This window comes from Dendrobates tinctorius, unplaced genomic scaffold (assembly GCF_039654945.1).
Source record: "Dendrobates tinctorius isolate UK_male_01 unplaced genomic scaffold, ASM3965494v1 ptg000237l, whole genome shotgun sequence".
Taxonomy (NCBI): Eukaryota; Metazoa; Chordata; class Amphibia; order Anura; family Dendrobatidae; genus Dendrobates; species Dendrobates tinctorius.
This window is the reverse complement of record NW_027361904.1, coordinates 4,197,605-4,219,097: the sequence shown is the minus strand read 5'-3', so window position 1 is coordinate 4,219,097 and position 21,493 is coordinate 4,197,605. Positions and strand designations below refer to the sequence as shown.

The 21,493-nt window shown below is 42.5% G+C and overlaps 1 protein-coding gene and 1 long non-coding RNA gene across 6 annotated transcripts in view; one reads left to right on the top strand and one right to left on the bottom strand.

The window, feature by feature from the left end:
* FAM219A (family with sequence similarity 219 member A) overlaps window positions 1-21,493 on the top strand; it is a 203,235-nt gene that overhangs the window by 124,819 nt on the left and 56,923 nt on the right. The gene's annotated exons all lie outside the window — the stretch shown is intronic.
* On the bottom strand, window positions 6,444-9,156 carry LOC141060440 (uncharacterized). Its single transcript, XR_012222704.1, has 3 exons — window positions 9,066-9,156; window positions 8,814-8,977; window positions 6,444-6,651 (listed from the first exon to the last, which is right to left on the bottom strand). It is a non-coding gene; the product is annotated as an uncharacterized lncRNA (long non-coding RNA).

Here is a 21,493-nt window from a genome sequence, read left to right as displayed (position 1 = left end):
CTGCGGCTGGGGAGAGCTCCGGCACTGCTCCACCTGCGGCTGGGGAGAGCTCCAGCACTGATCCTCCTGCTGACCAACATCAGTTCAAGAGACTGTTCTCCAATGTAACAAGACTAGTGAACCCTCCACCTCAGAGGAGGAATGCAGTCAGGATAAAGTACACGGGACCAGAGGAGAACATCCCATCCAGAATTTATATTGGAAAAGTTCTTCTGAAAGACTTTATGAGGTTTAAGGCAACTGAGGTCTACGCATTGATCCATGTTCCATCCAGCAGGATCTATGACATCAGCTTTTACGCTTCAGTGTGATCTGGATCTGTTCTGGAACATCTATAATGACACTAGAGATGATGAGATCTGGGATCACCTCCATTGTATCCAGCTGTCTAAGCCGCAGGAAATAACGGCCACTGTCCTGTTCCAGTCTGAGGTGGTGGCTCTGGCGGATCTGCAGCACTGGTTGAGCCGGCAGTGCATGGTGAGAAGTCATCCCCAGAAGATCTATGATGAGGAGCAAATATGGAATGGAGGATATTCTGTGAAAATCCAGCTACTACAGGAGAATGTAGTAAGGGTGTAACCAGACATCTGCCGCACTCCTTCTACCTGGGCTCAGAGAGGGGGATATGCTATTACCCCGGTCAGCCACGTCTGTGCCATAGATGTGGGGGCAGGCACCTCGCCATGAACTGCTCTCGTATCACGTGCTCATTGTGTGGACAGTTCGGGCATGCAAAGGACAAATGCACAGGAACCGTCATCTGTAATCTGTGCTCAGGACCCAAGCATATATTTCGTGATTGCCCTCATGCAGAGCATAATAAATATAATGGCCTGACCTCCTTGGAAATTATGGGAAAAGAAACCACAAGAGGTGCAGATGTTGTCCAAGAAGCCGGCACTGATGAGGTGATAAGTCACAGTAACAGCGAGCCTGCTCCAGAGTCTGATATAATATCGATGGATGCTGCACTATTAGGACCACCAGCCACTGAAGAAACACCTAAAGTACCACCAGCCAGAGCTAAGCCACCATCAGCCAGTAAAGTGAGATCTAAGCAATGTTCAGTCACTAAACTAAGACCTAAAATACTAGTCACTAAGGTGTCTAGAAAACCTGTCACCAAACCATCCAAGCTTCAGCCCAGTACATCTGTAGAAGCAGATAAATTGTCCGCAGTGTCCAGTGTGGATGACGAAGGTTTTGTGACCATAAAAAGGAAAAAAGCCTTTGTGGATTCCTCCAGGAAAATCACAACAGTCCAGAAAACCTCTGAGCCTCCAGTGCTGGTGATAAGTCCAGGACGTTACAATGTACTGGGAGAAGAAGACGAAGAAGAGGCACAAATGGAGCAAGGTTCTTCATACATCATAGAAAATGTCTCTGATGAGGTGGATCCTGACCCTCCCGTGTCCACAAAGAGATGGGGCACTGCAGGTGACAGCAGTGGAAGGAGAAAGAAGACCAGAAAGTCTAAGTGATCAGGATGCGGCTGAGACTAAGCTCTATTAATGTGAACAGTGTGAGGACTGGTAGCCGGCGGCAGGCGATCTACCAGCGATTGTCTGATGAGAGATCTGACGTCTTCTTCTTACAGGAGACGTATCTGAAATGTAATGCCCATGTGTATGCAGCCAAGAGAGACTGGAGACTAGGTCCATCATTCTGGTCCTTCGGGCTGGAGAGGAATGACGGTGTGGGAATCCTCTTTAATACCATGGATGTCCAGGTGGACAGAGTCCTGGAGATCTGTCCGGGCCGCTGTCTGATGCTGGACTTTGTACTGGACTCCATCCATTATAGAGCAATAAACATTTATGCTCCGCAGACAAGAAAAGAGCAGAGGGAACTGTTTGACCATATGAAGCCGTATTGCTTTACCTCTAAAGTGTTTATATTGTGTGGGGATTTTAATAATGTGTCTTGTAATGTGGATAGATCCAGTAGTCACAAGAAACTGAGATGTGATGAGACGTTTCTTAATAATATAGTCCAACAGGCCCATCTAGTAGACCCCTATGGTTCCCACCATACCAGTAAGACATACACATACCATAAGGGTGGTAATGCCAGCAGAATAGACCGGGTGTATATAAAGAGAGAGGCGAGATGCTCTCAGTACAGGATCAGCCCTCTGGAGTTCTCTGACCATTGCATGGTGAGCGTGACGCTGGATCTGGGTCAAGCTGTGGTCTGTGGAAAGGGGTACTGGAAGGTGAATAGCTCCGTGATCCAAGATCCACGGTTCAGAGAGGCCTTCACCACCTTCTATAACGATCGTAGGACCACCCAATGTATGTGTGACGACACAGCTGAGTGGTGGGAGACCATGAAAAGTGACATCAAGCAGTGTATTATACGAGCAGCCAGGAGACATAGTAATATGGATTATATGAGATACTCTGCCCTGAGACTGCAACTGAGCCGGCTATATAGCAGGATGAATGGTGGTGAGGAGGTGGATGGACGGAGCATCAGCCACATAAAGCAGCAAATGAGGGAGCTGCAGTATGATCGCCTCAAGTCTCTCAAGGCAGAGGGACAGTTTGATAATTGGGGCGTTCATAACCCAGATCCTTTCATTGCCTGTAAAAACAGGGTCAGTAAGAAGCTAATCACTGGTTTGTTGGATGAGAATGGGGTGGAGCAGTCAGAGCCGGAGAAAGTCCACAAGATCATTGCTGATTATTATAGAGATCTCTATAAAGGGGCTCATATTGATAAGGAAGCCATTAATGTCTACCTGAAGGGGGTGTCCCTACCAACATTAGACCCCACACAGGCAGATAGTATGGCCGCTCCCATAACTGAGGAGGAGGTGAAGAAGAGCATTGACTCCTTAAAGGCCAACAAGAGCCCGGGGCTGGACGGCCTGACCAGCGAGTTTTATAGAGCGTTCAGAGACTTATTAGCTCCAGACCTGGTGCAGGTCTATAATGATTGCCTCTCTGGAGGGAAGCTTCTACCGTCCCAGTATAAATCTGTTCTGGTCCTTTTGGCAAAAAAAGGAAATCTAAAAGATATAAAGAACTGGCGTCCATTGTCTCTGCTGAACACGGATTATAAAATTCTGGCCAAGATCTTGTATTATCGGCTGATTGAGGTGGCGGGTGAGCTCATCATCACCAACCAGACGTGTGGTGCGAAGGGTCGGACGATAGAGGACTCATTGTTGTTTTACTAAATTCTTGTACATAGGAGCAGTATTATAGTAGTTATATTCTTGTACATAGGGGACAGTATTATAGTAGTTATATTCTTGTACATAGGAGCAGTATTATAGTAGTTATATTCTTGTACATAGGTGGCAGTATTATAGTAGTTATATTCTTGTACATAGGAGCAGTATTATAGTAGTTATATTCTTGTACATAGGGGGCAGTATTATAGTAGTTATATTCTTGTACATAGGAGCAGTATTATAGTAGTTATATTCTTGTACATAGGGGGCAGTATTATAGTAGTTATATTCTTGTACATAGGAGCAGTATTATAGTAGTTATATTCTTGTACATAGGGGGCAGTATTATAGTAGTTAAATTCTTATACATAGGGGCAGTATTATAGTAGTTATATTCCTGTACATAGGGGGCAGTATTATAGTAGTTATATTCTTGTACATAGGAGCAGTATTATAGTAGTTATATTCTTGTACATAGGGGCAGTATTATAGTAGTTATATTCTTATACATAGGGGGCAGTATTATAGTAGTTATATTCTTATACATAGGGGCAGTATTATAGTAGTTATATTCTTGTACATAGGAGCAGTATTATAGTAGTTATATTCTTGTACATAGGGGCAGTATTATAGTAGTTATATTCTTGTACATAGGGGGCAGTATTATAGTAGTTATATTCTTGTACATAGGGGGCAGTATTATAGTAGTTATATTCTTATACATAGGGGCAGTATTATAGTAGTTATATTCTTGTACACAGGAGCAGTATTATAGTAGTTATATTCTTGTACATAGGGGCAGTATTATAGTAGTTATATTCTTGTACATAGGGGGCAGTATTATAGTAGTTATATTCTTATACATAGGGGCAGTATTATAGTAGTTATATTCTTGTACATAGGAGCAGTATTATAGTAGTTATATTCTTGTACATAGGGGCAGTATTATAGTAGTTATATTCTTGTACATAGGAGCAGTATTATAGTATTTATATTCTTGTACATAGGAGCAGTATTATAGTAGTTATATTCTTGTACATAGAAGCAGTATTATAGTAGTTATATTCTTATACATAGGGGCAGTATTATAGTAGTTATATTCTTGTACATAGGAGCAGTATTATAGTAGTTATATTCTTATACATAGGGGCAGTATTATAGTAGTTATATTCTTATACATAGGGGCAGTATTATAGTAGTTATATTCTTGTACATAGGAGCAGTATTATAGTAGTTATATTCTTGTACATAGGGGCAGTATTATAGTAGTTATATTCTTGTACATAGGAGCAGTATTATAGTAGTTATATTCTTGTACATAGGAGCAGTATTATAGTAGTTATATTCTTGTACATAGGAGCAGTATTATAGTAGTTATATTCTTGTACATAGGAGCAGTATTATAGTAGTTATATTCTTGTACATAGGGGCAGTATTATAGTAGTTATATTCTTGTACATAGGAGCAGTATTATAGTAGTTATATTCTTGTACATAGGGGCAGTATTATAGTAGTTATATTCTTATACATAGGGGCAGTATTATAGTAGTTATATTCTTGTACATAGGAGCAGTATTATAGTAGTTATATTCTTGTACATAGGAGCAGTATTATAGTAGTTATATTCTTGTACATAGGAGCAGTATTATAGTAGTTATATTCTTGTACATAGGAGCAGTATTATAGTAGTTATATTCTTGTACATAGGAGCAGTATTATAGTAGTTATATTCTTGTACATAGGAGCAGTATTATAGTAGTTATATTCTTTAAGTACCAAAAAAAATCCCCTGTTAATGGGAAATAAGTAATAGCATAACTCAGAAAACAGTATATATCAACGAAGAGCCATATCTCAACTATTAAGTGAAAATTAGGGACCAAAAGAGTTTTAGCATAAAAAAATATAAATTTTATTGCATAATAATTAAAAACAACAGCAGAGCAACAATGCTAAAACAGGCAGTGGTAGACATAAATGGTAGATGATATCTAGAAAAGAATCCAAGTGGAAAGGGCATTACTCCCTCAAAGTACTTAATGATAAATCACATCCATGTAGTGTAAATATAATCTAGAGTGCCTTATTCATGAATCTGCCATATTTTATATAGTAGAGGTAATAGAGAGTATATCTTTTGCCAAAGAATTTATTTTAATAAATTCACTAGAATATTAATTCTCAGCTGAGAAAAAAATAGGACCAATATAGTGTAATGTACATGACGCCGTGAGCAGTAACCACCACACGGAGAATAGATTAAATAGGTTACAAAAAGCTGCACCAAACATATGAGCTCACATAAAGTGGCAAAAGTTACAAATAAATACAAGTAATTGCCACAATGTGAGCCGGCATATTCACGAAGAGCAACATAAACAAACAGTTAGTTGCTCAGCAGAATAAACCACATATTAATGTGAATAAAACTGGGCGCAAATTGAAAAGAAAATGCAAATAATAACCTCAGCAAATATTGGCGCAGATAAGCCCATACAAATGACCAAACTAAGGCCAAAGCAAAGTATTCTCTACTAGGCAGAGAAAAAGACCTATTAATGCAAGTTGAACCGGATAACAATTAAGAAATAGAGTAACGTAACACTTACATGAAGTGACTATGTGCTGCCACTGCCTGCCGCCTCTACGCGCGTTGCGCCTTGGCTTCCTCAGGAGGCGTAACTCACACTAGCCCCGGAATTGATATATATAGGGTCAATAGGCAATAAACCACATCGCGCAACAGGTGTCATCCCGATTGAGCACATGCGCAATGCCAGACCACAAGACTCCCCATTCAGAAGTCTGAAAGTAAGTGACGCATGCGCTGATGTATCCCGACTCAGTAAATCAGAGATCCTCCTTCAGCGCTCATAGGGAGCAAATGGATACCGCTGCATAAGCAGCAGAACACCACAAGCGCACCTGGTGAGCGTGTCAGGAGATCTCAAGTAGGGAAAATCCTGGGCATGCGTACCAATCAGACAAAAAAACAAATGAAAAAGATATGAACAAGATGTGAGCAACATTTATAAAAATATTACTGAAAAAATGATAAGGTGTATGGAATAAAAACAAAAAATTGGATACTTGTGCCAAATGAATTATGCAGAAAATGTGACAAAGATTTGGTGAATTAAAATACAGAAAATAATATCGATAATATCCCCAATAATCAATCCCCAAAATGATGGGGACAAAAAAATACTACCTAACAATAATGATAGTGATAAATAAGTACCAAATAAATTATACAGAATATGTAACTAACAGTATTGGTGAACAATAATAAAATACATAGAATATAATAATATTAATAATATCCCCAATGTTCATTCACTCAATCAATGAGGACAAATATCCCGAAGTCTTCTTCTTTGTGAGTGAGATATGCTTCATTTTCTGTGTAATAAACAAGATCCACAACCAAGAGCAGACTGAATGAGGTAAATCGAATGGAATGGAAACTAAAAATAATAAGAATAAAAAATATTAAAAACCGAAGCAAAAAATAAAAACCATATATACACAATATGAGAAATTTTATTTATATTATAAGAAGGATCCAAAACCATTATTCTCATTTAAACCCACTGGTATCATCGTGTTAAGCCTATAGATCCATCTGCTTTCTACCTGTGAAAGAGTTTGAAATAAATTTCCACCCCTCGTACCCAACGATACCTGATCAATTGCAAAAACACGAAGATCATCAGCACGAGAATGATGAAATGCACGAAAATGCCTCGGTAGTGTCTTCAATTGGTCCAGATCCTTAGCCTCCTTAGATTTTTCGATATCTCGAACATGCTCGCGAATTCTAATTCTAAGCTCTCTTGTAGTCATTCCTATGTAAATCTTTTTGCAAGAACAACTTGCATAATATATCACACCCTTAGATGAACAGGTAAGGCATTTTCTGATTGAAAAGGTCTTGGAATGATCTGAATTTTGAAATGTATTCATTTTAAGTGTATTAGAACATGCTTTACAAGTTCGACAAGGGTAAAATCCTTGGAGTTCACCAAAAATACCCTTTTGTACTTTTTCGTTGGAGGTTAGATGACTCCTTACAAGTAGATCAGAAAGATTTTTAGATCTTTTGGCTGTAATACAAGGTCTAGATGGCAATGTCTTTTTCAAAATAGGATCTATTTGTAACACATGCCAGTGTTTATTGATTATACCAGTAAAGTTATCCCATTGATCATTAAACGGGGTAATTAGACGAACTTGATTATTATCCCTAGGTTTGGAATTTCTCTTGTATAGCAATTGATCCCTAGGGATTTCTTGTACTCTATTATAAGCTCTACGAATTTGCCTATGACCATATCCTCTTTCTCTAAATCTGGAATATAAATCTGCAGCTTGATTTTGGTATGTCTTTTCCGAAGAGCAAATCCTCTTTGCTCGCAAAAACTGCCCCACTGGAATTGAGCGTATAGTAGATTTTAGATGAGAGGACTTAGCGTGTAGAATTGAATTAGTGGCCGTAGGTTTTCTATATATATCAGTCGATACAGATCCATCATCATTGACTGAAATATCGATGTCCAAAAAACTAACTCTCTTCCCATAGGAATAAGTGAGTTTTATGTTCAGATCGTTATCATTCAATGCAGACATGAATGTTTTTAATTCATCTAACGGGCCCTCCCATACAAACATCACATCATCTATGTATCTCATCCAATTGTGGGCCTTTTCAATATTGGTAACAGGAGAACACAAAGATTTCCCTCTCCCAAAAACCCAAAAATAAATTGGCATAAGCCGGAGCACAAGCCGCCCCCATGGCTGTACCGTGATTTTGCAAAAATACTTGTTCTTTAAATAAAAAACAGTTGTGCGTCAGAATAAATTCTAACAGAGTGATTATAAGGGCTGCCAAAAGGGGGTCCAAATTACTATTTCTCAAAAACCAGGAGATAGCTCTAAGTCCCTGGTCATGGCGAATGGAGGTGTATAGCGCCTCCACATCAGCCGTGACAAGGATCATATCATCTCCCAGATGTAGCTGGTCTAACCTCCGTAGAGCCGCAGTTGTATCAAGAATATGGGAGGGTAGAGTGGTCACCAAGGGCTTCAGATAGTAATCTACTATCTGACATATCAGTTCACTAAGTCCTTCCTTTCCGGACACGATAGGACGGCCGGGCGGATCCTCAATGTTCTTATGTATTTTTGGAATTAAATATAAAGTGGGCAGTTTAGGTTTTAAAGATTCAACAAACTCCAAAAGTGATTTGGGGATAATACCCTTCTCATGTGCCTCTAACAGAATATCATTTAGTTCTTTATGATATGCAGGAAGAGGACTGAAAGTCAATTTTTTATAGCAATTAGTGTCCGATAATAATTTATGAGCCTGTTTTTCATAAAGGTCACGTGGCCAAAGAACAAGATTGCCACCTTTATCGGCTCTTTTAAAGATTACATCTTTCCAACCTTGCATTTCCATAATTGCTTTTTTATCACTCATAAAAGTTGGATTAAAGCGATAGTTTTTCTTAAGTTCCTCTATATCATGAGTGACCAATCTCACAAAAGTCTCAACTGCCGAGCATGTGTTAAGGTTAGGAAATTTTTTTGATTTATTAAACAGGGAAACGGGAAAAGAACTCACCGCTTCCATAGGGTTGCTCTCCTCTGCTAAGGATTCTAAAATTTCCAGAGCAGCTTTCTCTTCCTCAGAATTGAGTGACAATCCCATAGTACTTTTCTCATGGAATCTCTTTAGTATCAGTTTTCTCGCGAACAGGTGAACATCTTTTATGACCGTGAAGGAATCTAATTGTTGAGATGGAGAAAAGGATAAACCTTTTTCTAACAATTCTACCTGTTCATTAGATAAAATATGCGAGGATAGATTAATTACCTTAGGTTTATCATTTCTCCTGGTACCAGAGTTAGATTGATATCTTGCACTTCCTCTGCCCCTACCACCATATCTTGTTTTAATACGTCTGGGAGTGTAATATTCCCTTTCGTGAGTTGAAGTGGTATTACTAGATATAGAAGACACCGAAGACACAGATGAACTTCTTATCTCTGATTGTTTCTGATCTTCTACTGAAATTCTATTTTGCCAACGAAAGACTTTTTTCTGATCATAATCCATCACATCACGTTGATATTTTTTCATTTTATTTTTACTGATCTGTTGTTCCCATTTCTCCATATCATGATTGAGATCCTGAAAGAATTTTTCCAGGGCCTCTTTTGACAATTTGGCTACCAACTCTTCTTGTAATTTGTTCAGCTCAATATCCAATTCTTCCAAAATAGAAGCATTTTTTATATTGATGATCTCCATAAAAGACATAGAGCATGCTGAGGAAACACTTTCCCATTTAGATATTAACTCAGTATCATCCAGACTAAAGGTTGGATAGAGTTGTATCCGCAGGCCACGTGGAATGATTTTTTGTTTAATATAATTATCTAGGGATGTTTTAGTCCACCAAATCCTAGTTTTTTTATTAACCAAGTTTTTATATTTCATCATTAATCCTTTATCATCATATTGGGTATGATTAAAATTAGCAATTGAGCTCTGTTTGAATAAATCCAATGCTTTATCCTGCCAGACCTTTTCCCTGGCTTTGAAATCCATCATAGGGAATTAAACTGTGGTAAAACAGAAAATATACATTAAGTACCAAAAAAAATCCCCTGTTAATGGGAAATAAGTAATAGCATAACTCAGAAAACAGTATATATCAACGAAGAGCCATATCTCAACTATTAAGTGAAAATTAGGGACCAAAAGAGTTTTAGCATAAAAAAATATAAATTTTATTGCATAATAATTAAAAACAACAGCAGAGCAACAATGCTAAAACAGGCAGTGGTAGACATAAATGGTAGATGATATCTAGAAAAGAATCCAAGTGGAAAGGGCATTACTCCCTCAAAGTACTTAATGATAAATCACATCCATGTAGTGTAAATATAATCTAGAGTGCCTTATTCATGAATCTGCCATATTTTATATAGTAGAGGTAATAGAGAGTATATCTTTTGCCAAAGAATTTATTTTAATAAATTCACTAGAATATTAATTCTCAGCTGAGAAAAAAATAGGACCAATATAGTGTAATGTACATGACGCCGTGAGCAGTAACCACCACACGGAGAATAGATTAAATAGGTTACAAAAAGCTGCACCAAACATATGAGCTCACATAAAGTGGCAAAAGTTACAAATAAATACAAGTAATTGCCACAATGTGAGCCGGCATATTCACGAAGAGCAACATAAACAAACAGTTAGTTGCTCAGCAGAATAAACCACATATTAATGTGAATAAAACTGGGCGCAAATTGAAAAGAAAATGCAAATAATAACCTCAGCAAATATTGGCGCAGATAAGCCCATACAAATGACCAAACTAAGGCCAAAGCAAAGTATTCTCTACTAGGCAGAGAAAAAGACCTATTAATGCAAGTTGAACCGGATAACAATTAAGAAATAGAGTAACGTAACACTTACATGAAGTGACTATGTGCTGCCACTGCCTGCCGCCTCTACGCGCGTTGCGCCTTGGCTTCCTCAGGAGGCGTAACTCACACTAGCCCCGGAATTGATATATATAGGGTCAATAGGCAATAAACCACATCGCGCAACAGGTGTCATCCCGATTGAGCACATGCGCAATGCCAGACCACAAGACTCCCCATTCAGAAGTCTGAAAGTAAGTGACGCATGCGCTGATGTATCCCGACTCAGTAAATCAGAGATCCTCCTTCAGCGCTCATAGGGAGCAAATGGATACCGCTGCATAAGCAGCAGAACACCACAAGCGCACCTGGTGAGCGTGTCAGGAGATCTCAAGTAGGGAAAATCCTGGGCATGCGTACCAATCAGACAAAAAAACAAATGAAAAAGATATGAACAAGATGTGAGCAACATTTATAAAAATATTACTGAAAAAATGATAAGGTGTATGGAATAAAAACAAAAAATTGGATACTTGTGCCAAATGAATTATGCAGAAAATGTGACAAAGATTTGGTGAATTAAAATACAGAAAATAATATCGATAATATCCCCAATAATCAATCCCCAAAATGATGGGGACAAAAAAATACTACCTAACAATAATGATAGTGATAAATAAGTACCAAATAAATTATACAGAATATGTAACTAACAGTATTGGTGAACAATAATAAAATACATAGAATATAATAATATTAATAATATCCCCAATGTTCATTCACTCAATCAATGAGGACAAATATCCCGAAGTCTTCTTCTTTGTGAGTGAGATTATAGTTATATTCTTGTACATAGGGGGCAGTATTATAGTAAGTATATTCTTGTACATAGGAGGCAGTATTATAGTATTTATATTCTTGTACATAGGAGCAGTATTATAGTATTTATATTCTTGTACATAGGAGCAGTATTATAGTAGTTATATTCTTGTACATAGGGGGCAGTATTATAGTAGTTATATTCTTGTACATAGGGGCAGTATTATAGTAGTTATATTCTTGTACATAGGAGCAGTATTATAGTAGTTATATTCTTGTACATAGGGGCAGTATTATAGTAGTTATATTCTTGTACATAGGAGCAGTATTATAGTAGTTATATTCTTGTACATAGGGGGCAGTATTATAGTAGTTATATTCTTATACATAGGGGCAGTATTATAGTAGTTATATTCTTGTACATAGGAGCAGTATTACAGTAGTTATATTCATGTACATAGGGGCAGTATTATAGTAGTTATATTCTTATACATAGGGGCAGTATTATAGTAGTTATATTCTTGTACATAGGGGGAATTATAGTAGTTATATTCTTGTACATAGGAGCAGTATTATAGTAGTTATATTCATGTACATAGGGGCAGTATTATAGTAGTTATATTCTTATACATAGGGGCAGTATTATAGTAGTTATATTCTTGTACATATGGGCAGTATTATAGTAGTTATATTCTTGTACATAGGAGCAGTATTATAGTAGTTATATTCTTGTACATATGGGCAGTATTATAGTAGTTATATTCATGTACATAGGGGCAGTATTATAGTAGTTATATTCTTGTACATAGGAGCAGTATTATAGTAGTTATATTCTTGTACATAGGGGCAGTATTATAGTAGTTATATTCTTGTATATAGGGGCAGTATTATAGTAGTTATATTCTTGTACATAGGAGCAGTATTATAGTAGTTATATTCTTGTACATAGGAGCAGTATTATAGTAGTTATATTCTTGTACATAGGGGCAGTATTATAGTAGTTATATTCTTGTACATAGGGGCAGTATTATAGTAGTTATATTCTTGTACATAGGAGGCAGTATTATAGTAGTTATATTCTTGTACATAGGGGCAGTATTATAGTAGTTATATTGTACATAGGGGCAGTATTATAGTAGTTATATTCTTGTACATAGGAGCAGTATTATAGTAGTTATATTCTTGTACATAGGGGCAGTATTATAGTAGTTATATTCTTGTACATAGGGGCAGTATTATAGTAGTTATATTCTTGTACATAGGAGGCAGTATTATAGTAGTTATATTCTTGTACATAGGGGCAGTATTATAGTAGTTATATTCTTGTACATATAGTCTGGGATGGAGAAGTGACACTGAGCAGGTAATCAGGCCGGGCTGATTACAGGAGACAGAATGCTGAGTAATTCATAAATGGTGCTACCAGGCTAGGAACCAACGTTTGGGCGAGAAATGGAGAATGGAGTCGCCTAATATGTTACTTGTAAGAAGGTGATTGGCTGGAGAAGCATATCGCTCCTGGATATAGTGGAAATTCCTGCACAATTTCGCAGCTCCCCCCTATGTCTTACAGTAGTATTCACAATAGTCTACATGTAATAGACTGACCAGATGAATCCTTGGTTTTGGTATAAATTATGTCAGCACATGTCACACAATTTACCACTTGGTGCAGTAGATAAGAGAATAAGAGAACCCGCAGACTCCACATTCATGATCTGCAGGTTCCTGAGTCTGTGGATTAGAAAGTCTTAGTTACTCACAGGTTAACGGTATTTTTCGGAGTCCATGACAGCACCACGAGAGAGGGGATCCGCCCTTCAGGAACAGGAAACCTACAGATACAAAAAGGGCGGCACCTCTCCCACGCATCAGTTGGATTACAGAGCACAAGAGGACCTCCAAGGTTAATGGCATGATCTATGTACAATACTATCAATACCTAATTATTTATCACCAGTGGACATATACAAGAGGAAGACGTGCACACCCAATTTAACTAAGGGAAGGGAATATACGGGTGCTGTCATGGACTCCGAAAAATACTATTAACCGGTGAGTAACTACGACTTTATTCGGTCGTCCATGAGAGCACCACCTGAGAGAATTACAGAGAGTAATAACTACTATAGGGAGGGACTACAGCCTGCAGCACCCTTATACCAAAAGAGAGGTCTGCGGAAGCACCCAAGTCTAGCCTATAATGACTATAAAACGTGCTCGGAGAGGACCAAGTAGCCGCCTTACATATCTGGTCAATGGAGTCTTCCGATCTTTCGGCCCATGAGGTTGCCATGGCTCTGGTGGAATGCGCCCTCAGCTTCCCGGGTGGCGACCTGCCCTTTGAGGTGTATGCTAATGAAATCGCCTCTCTAATCCACTTGGCTAGTGTATTTTTTGAAGCTCTAAAACCTTTCCTAGGGCCTTGATGGGAGGCAAACAGGGCATTATCTTTCTTCCAGGGATCGGTAAATGCCAGATATTCTATGAGGCATCTCTTAACATCCAGGGTGTGTAGTTTCTTTTCCTTCTCATTAGCTGGATTAGGGAGGAAGGATGGAAGGACTATCTCCAGTGTCCTATGAAAGCTAGAAACTACCTTAGGTAAGTACACTGGATCAGGCCTAAGTATTACCCTATCGTCTTTAAACTGTAAATAAGGAGGACGCCTAGATAATGCCTGGATGTTGCTTACTCTACGAGCTGAGGTTAGAGCTACCAGGAAGGCTACTTTGAGGGACAGGCTTTTTATGGAAGCTGATGAGATAGGTTCAAATGGAGCTTCCGTCGTAGCCGTGAGCACTAGATTCAGGTCCCATGGCATGAACCTATCCTTCACTACTGGTCTGGATCTACCTGCTGCCTTAATGAATCTACTGACCCAGTAATTACCCGCGATGTTGCAGCTAAAGAGGGCCCCCAAGGCTGATACTTGTACCTTAAGGGTACTGGTGGAAAGCCCCATGTCCAGACCTTTCTGTAGAAAGTCTAAGATTTGAATTATAGGCGCTGAATCTCCAGCGACTACTCCTGAGTTCTGAAGGCATTTCTTCCAAATTCTGACATAAATTTTGGTAGTAATGATTTTTCTACTTTTAAGTAGGGTGTTAATCAGGTCTGGGGAGAACCCTTTATCTTTTAGCAGTGACCGTTCAAACTCCACGCCATCAGATGTAGGCCAGCCACCTGAGGATGGAAGACTGGGCCCTGGGATAGGAGATCCGGGATGTCCGGAAGAACCCAAGGATCGGACACTGACATGGTCCTGAGGCATGAGAACCATGCCCTCCTGGGCCAAAATGGAGCGATAACTATAACCCTTGTTCCGTCTTTTCTGATTTTCCTCATCACCAGGGGTAGTAGAGATAGGGGAGGGAAGGCATAGGCTAGCCTGAAGTCCCACTTTATCAGAAAGGCATCTACCGCCAGAGGATTCGCTCTGGGATTTAGGGAGCAGAATTGTCGTAATTTCCTGTTTTCCTTGGTGGCGAAGAGACCTACCTCTGGTTGTCCCCACCTTTGTACAATCAGGTTGAAGATGGAGGTTTTTAGGGACCATTCTCCTTGCTTTAGCAGATTGCGGCTTAAGAAGTCTGCCGTGATGTTTTCTTTCCCTTTTATATGTAGAGCCTGTTAAAGATAGAAAATGCTGCTCTGCTAGCTGGAACAACCGTTCTGTCACATTCATCAGGGGTTTGGAACAAGTCTCGCCTTGGTGGTTGATATAAGCCACTGTGACCTGATTGTCGGAGAGCACTCGCACAGGATGGCCCTGTAGATACACAAGTAGCCTCTTAGCTGCCTGTTCTACTGCTGTCAACTCTTTCAGGTTAGATGACAGTTCTATCTGATGATGCTCCCATAGGCCCTGGACTAAAATCTCACCCATATGAGCCCCCCAACTGGAAGGGCTAGCATCCGTGGTGACTATGGGGGTTATGTTATTCTCCCAGGGTACCCCTCTGGATAAATTATTCCACTCTAGCCACCACTCTAGGGACTCCCTTGTGTTTCGGGACAAGGTTAGCTGGCCCTCCAAGTAAACCCCAAGGACTCTTTGATGTAATAAAACCTCGCCCTGTAGTGTTCTTGCATGAAACTGGGCCCACTGGACTGCCGGGATACAGGATGAGAGGGAACCCAGAAGGGACATGTCTTTCCTGAGGGACATGGTGGGGTTATTGGAAGCGTTCAGGACGCGTTCAAGCTTCTCCGGAGGCAGACGGCATTCCTGTTTCTCAGAATCTAGGATTAGGCCTAAGAATTGCTGGACTCTCATCGGCTGTAACCGAGATTTTTGGTTGTTGTGATGGTGTGATATGTTATGTGGATGTCATTTTTTGTATATTCCTATTTTTAACAATTCCAGTTATTTTCATAGTGTTTTTCTTATTACATTGTAATAAGAAAAACACTGTATCTGATACACTGTATCTGTCTGTTGATACCCCTGTAGTGCATTAATCCCTAAGGCCTTTTGTTCTCCTCTGGGAGGCAACTTGTTGGACTACTCCTGGACAAGGAAGGGGGTGGGGGGGGAAGAACGGCAGCTGGACAAGTCAGTTCCGGTAGAGACAAGATGGTGAAAAGGCTGCATTTCAGAGAGAAGGACCCATTTTTATCCTCTGGTGCTAGAGTTTTGAAATCTCGTTTCCCTGGACATTTTATCCTGATACTGGACTGCATTCTTATTCTGGACTATCTTATCCTTTGTGTGGTGGACTGAATATGGACCTTTTCGTATTTTTGCCTGAATAAAGGTCTTGGAATTGTTTACTCTTCGCTTGCTCTGTGTGATACCAGAGAAGGACCCCGTGACAACTGGTGGCAGCGGTGGGATCAACAGAGCGTCACCCAATGGAGAAACACTCACAGAGTGAGTACAGAAATTGGACTGTATGCAGTTTACAGGAGAGAGCCAGAGACCTGGGCCTGAACTACCAGGGACTGACTAAAGAGGCCTTAATCGATCTACTGGTGGGCGCTAGCCCGGCCACCTCCTCCCAGATGTCTGAAGGACGAGCACTGGAGACAGGGATCCCCATCCAGAAAAGCCAGTGGTTGGTGTGGTATGAAGAAGAGATGGCGGTTCTGGGCCCTGGCGTCTCTCAGGAGTACAAGGAGGAGGCTGCCCGCCGGGCACAGCGGAGACAGGAAGCAATGGAGCTTGAAAAAGGGAGTAACGCAATGTGGAGTGTAACCCCAGCAATCCGGGAGCCTGTACGGATCACCCGGACAGAGTTTAAGCCATTTGATGAGGCTTCTGGAGATGTGGAGGGGTTCTTCAAAGACTTTGAGCAGCAGTGTGCTGTGATGGAGGTGCCCCACTCTAGCTGGATGCGTTTGTTAGTGGGGCTCCTGAACGGAAGCTTGGCGGAGGCTTACCGGACCACTGATGCACTGCGGAATCGGGATTTTAACATTGTAAAGCGGACTATCCTGGATTACCATGCTATCACCCCAGACTCATATAGGGCCAAGTTCCGAGACCTCCCATGCACCACGGGGGGATCGTTTAGGATGTATGCACATTAGATGTCCGAGGAATGCCGGAGATGGCTGGAAGCAGAAAACGCCTTTACTGTGGAAGATGTTATACAGGCGTTCCTTATAGAACAATTTCTTGCCAAGTGCCCTGCAGAGGTGCGGGAATGGGTCTAGGAGCGCACGCCGTGTACTGTGGATAGAGCTGCAGCCCTGGCCGATGAAGCCCTTACTATCCGGCCGCAATGGAGGAGGCTTCTGGACAATGAACCACGGCCTGCTCCCGCGCCCCGTCCCCCTCCAATTATATCTGCCCTTCCACCTAGTCGCAAGCCGATGACAATCACGCCTCACAATCCTAGGCCCCAACAGTTCCGACCACGACCTGGGGGTATCACAGAGAGGAGGTGTTATGGGTGTGGGCAACCTGGACATTTTCAGTCTGGCTGTCCCTCCAGGATTCGGAGGGAGCCCCACGCAGCCCCACCTCGTCCAGTGCATCTTGTACATTACACCACACCTGAGGAAGAGCTACCACCACCCCCACCAGAGTGGACCACCGACCACGGCACCATAGATACCCCTCCTGGAGTGTACGGACTCCGGCCTCTGTCCTTTAGCTACTCAGAGCAACGGCAATGCCACCAAGAGTGATGCTTATCCCATGCCCAGGATTGATGATCTATTGGATCGTCTGGTCAGTGCCCAATTTGTGACCACGTTAGACTTGAGCAAGGGGTACTGGCAGATACCCCTAACGGAGGACGCTCGGGAGCGCTCAGCCTTCATTACTCCATTTGGGCTTTATGAGTTCCTGGGAATGCCCTTTGAGATGAAAACTGCCCCCCGCTACTTTCCAGAGACTGGTGGATCGACTGTTACAACAATGTCAGGACTTTGCCTGTGCTTACTTAGACGACATCGCCATTTTTAGCACAACCTCGGAGGAACATCTTAAACACTTGGGCATAGTATCCTTACTGCAGGACTGACCATTCGCCCTGATAAGTGCCAAATAGGGATGGCTGAGGTGCAGTACCTCGGGCATAGAGTAGGGGGTGGGACACCAAGGCCTGAGCCTGCCAAGGTGGAAGCCATTAGCAACTGGTGTAGACCCCAGACTAAAAAGCAGGTACTTGCGTTTTTAGGAACTGCTGGTTACTATCGCAAATTTGTTTCTAATTTCAGCACCTTGGCCAAGCCCCTAACCGACCTGACCCGCAAGAACATGCCTAGGAATGTGGCGTGGACGACGGCATGCGAGGATGCCTTTTCAGCGTTAAAGACTGCCCTCGTCACTGCTCCTGTCTTGGCTGCCCCGGATTATAAACGCAGGTTCCTCGTTCAGACAGATGCATCCACCTTTGGGATTGGGGCAGTACTTAGCCAAGTGAACGCCGCCGGAGAAGAACATCCTGTTGCTTTTGCCAGTCGGAAACTACTGGATCGGGAAGTTGCCTATGCCACTATTGAAAAAGAGTGTCTTGCCATCGTATGGGCGCTAAAAAAATTGCAGCCCTACTTGTATGGCAGAGACTTTACAATTGTTACAGACCACAACCCCCTCACATGGCTGAATCGCGTATCAGGGGACAATGGAAGATTGCTGCGGTGGAGCTTGTCCTTACAACCCTACAGCTTCTCCATCCAATACAAGCGAGGAAGCCAACACCAGAACGCCGATGGACTGTCTCGACAAGAAGAACCATAGGCTCCCCAGGCCGACCTACCCCTGCCACTGTACAAGGAATTATAAATAACTGAGCAATGTGGACTAAAGTGAGCAGGCCAGAGGTCTGTATAGACCTCATGGCGTGCTCACTTATTATGGGGGGGAGAGGTTGTGATGGTGTGATATGTTATGTGGATGTCATTTTTTGTATATTCCTATTTTTAACAATTCCAGTTATTTTCATAGTGTTTTTCTTATTACATTGTAAGTCTACAGCCTCACTGTATCTGTCTCTTGATGACCCCCTGTAGTGCATTAATCCCTAAGGCCTTTTGTTCTCCTCTGGGAGGCAACTTGTTGGACTACCCCTGGACAAGGAAGGGGTGGGGGGAAGAACAGCAGCTGGACAAGTCAGTTCCGGTAGAGACAAGATGGTGAAAAGGCTGCATTTCAGAGAGAAGGACCCATTTTTATCCTCTGGTGCTAGAGTTTTGAAATCTCGTTTCCCTGGACATTTTATCCTGATACTGGACTGCATTCTTATTCTGGACTATCTTATCCTTTGTGTGGTGGACTGAATATGGACCTTTTCGTATTTTTGCCTGAATAAAGGTCTTGGAATTGTTCACTCTTCGCTTACTCTGTTGATTGTGTGATACCAGAGAAGGACCCCGTGACAACGGTATCACACAATCAACAGAGCAAGCGAATTTATCTAAAAACTTATAATAACCATTTCTTAACGAGGGAAGCGCGTATAAACTCACCAAGGGTATCATGTTTCCCAGTTTATCGAACCCAATAAGACAACACCAAGCATGCCATAATTAAGACGCTCCATTTGGGAGCAATCCATATCTTAGCTTCTGGAGGGACCAGAACCGTGAAAATTAGGGATTAGAAAGTTGGCCTTGTGCCCTTCGCAGAAATGTAATTATTATATCTCTGCCCTGAGGGAGGTGCACGCTAGGCTTCTTTTAATATTTCCTATACCTGCATCCAGCCTCATGGCCAGGACAAAGGAATCCTTTCCCTTAACTAATTAACATTCCTTTCTCAACAGGAAATGAACGGTGTCCTGTTACCCAAATGCAGGCAGAGAGCTGTAAAGGAGGGGGGAGGGGGAATTGCAGGAGCTGACAGTCTACAATGTACTAAGTAGAGTGAAATGGGAGATTTCTAGCATTTCAAGAAACATCATACGTTACCGACATATCTTGCAGTACATTACATCTCCCCCTTTTAGAGGGCGCTGCAGAGGCATTACCTGACGGTAATCAGCCATGCGCACCTCAGCGGGTTCGCCCCAGCGGGACAACCCATCGGCATTACCATGTTCGCTGCCCTTTTTGTGCTGTACAGTAAAGTCGTACTGTTGAAGGGTAAGGCTCCAGCGGAGCAACCTTCCATTGGTTCCGGACACTGTGTGTGCAACCAGCTCAGAGGGTTGTGGTCGGTTACCACCGTGAAGGTGCGCCCGTACAGGTAGGGCTGCAAACGTTGCAGTGCCCACACCATGGCAAGACACTCCTTCTCGGTGGTCGAGTATGCCACTTCCCTCGGCAAAAGTTTCCGGCTCAGGTACAACACGGTGTGCTCCTGGTTCCCCGAGTCGACCTGGCTGAGCACAGCACCGAGGCCAAACTCGCTGGCGTCGGTCTGTACCAGAAACGGGCGACTGCTGTCGACTGCTCTCAACAGTGGAGAGTTGCACAGGGCTGCTTTAAAAGCTTGGAAGGCCGCCTCACAGTCATCTGTCCAGTTGACTGTTTGGGGTAGCCTCTGCTTGGTGAGGTCGGTCAAGGGTTTTGCAAGGGCGCTATAGTCCTGCACGAACCGCCTATAGTACCCTGCAGTGCCCAAGAAGGACTTCACCTGTTTCTTGGTCCTGGGGGTGGGCCAGGACGCGATTGCGTCCACCTTTTCTGGCTCCGGACTCATGGAACCCCCGCCTACCCGGTGTCCCAGGTAGTGTACCTCGCTCATGCCCATCTGGCACTTTCCCGGCTTGATAGTCAGGCCTGCCTGGTGAAGACGCTTGAGCACCTCCTGGAGATGCTGAAGGTGTTCCTCCCAGGTGGAACTCAAGATGGCGATGTCGTCCAAGTACGCCACCGCGTACTCCTCCAGTCCCAGGAGCAGGTGGTTGACCATCCGCTGGAAAGTGGCAGGGGCATTTTTCATGCCCAAGGGCATGACTGTGGACTCGTACAGTCCAAAGGGGGTGATAAAGGTGGATTTCTCCTGCGCCTCAGGGCTCAGGGGGATCTGCCAGTATCCCCGACTCAAATCCATGATGGATATGTACCTTGCTTTCGCCAACCGCTCAAGCAGATCCTCGATGCGCGGCATCGGGTGGGCATCAGAGGTTGTGATGGCGTTGAGCCCCCTGTAGTCCACGCAGAACCGTGTGGTTCGATCCTTTTTAGGCACGAGGACTACAGGTGAGGCCCACGCGCTTTTTGACCATCGAATCACCCCCAGCCTTACCATGTCATCGATCTCTTGGCGCATGACCTGTTGCACCGCCTTAGCGATCCAATAAGGTGTTTGCCATAGTGGGGCGTGATTCCCGGTGTCCACCTCATGAACCGCTAACTCCGCCCTCCCAGGTCGGTTTGTGAACACGGCCTTGAAGGGTTCCAGGGTGGCCACCAACTGCGACCGCTGGTATACGGTTAACAAACCACTTAGCTCCATGTCCTCAATAGACCCATTGGCCTTGGCTTGGGCCAGCATGTCCAGGAGGGGATCTTCCTCCCCATCCTCGGGCAGGTTGCAGACCGGTAGGACGCAAGCTTCACGTTTGTAGTGCGCCTTCAGCATGTTGACGTGAAAGGCCTTGCGCCTACCCCGAGCATGGTCAAGCGTGACCACGTAGGTGACAG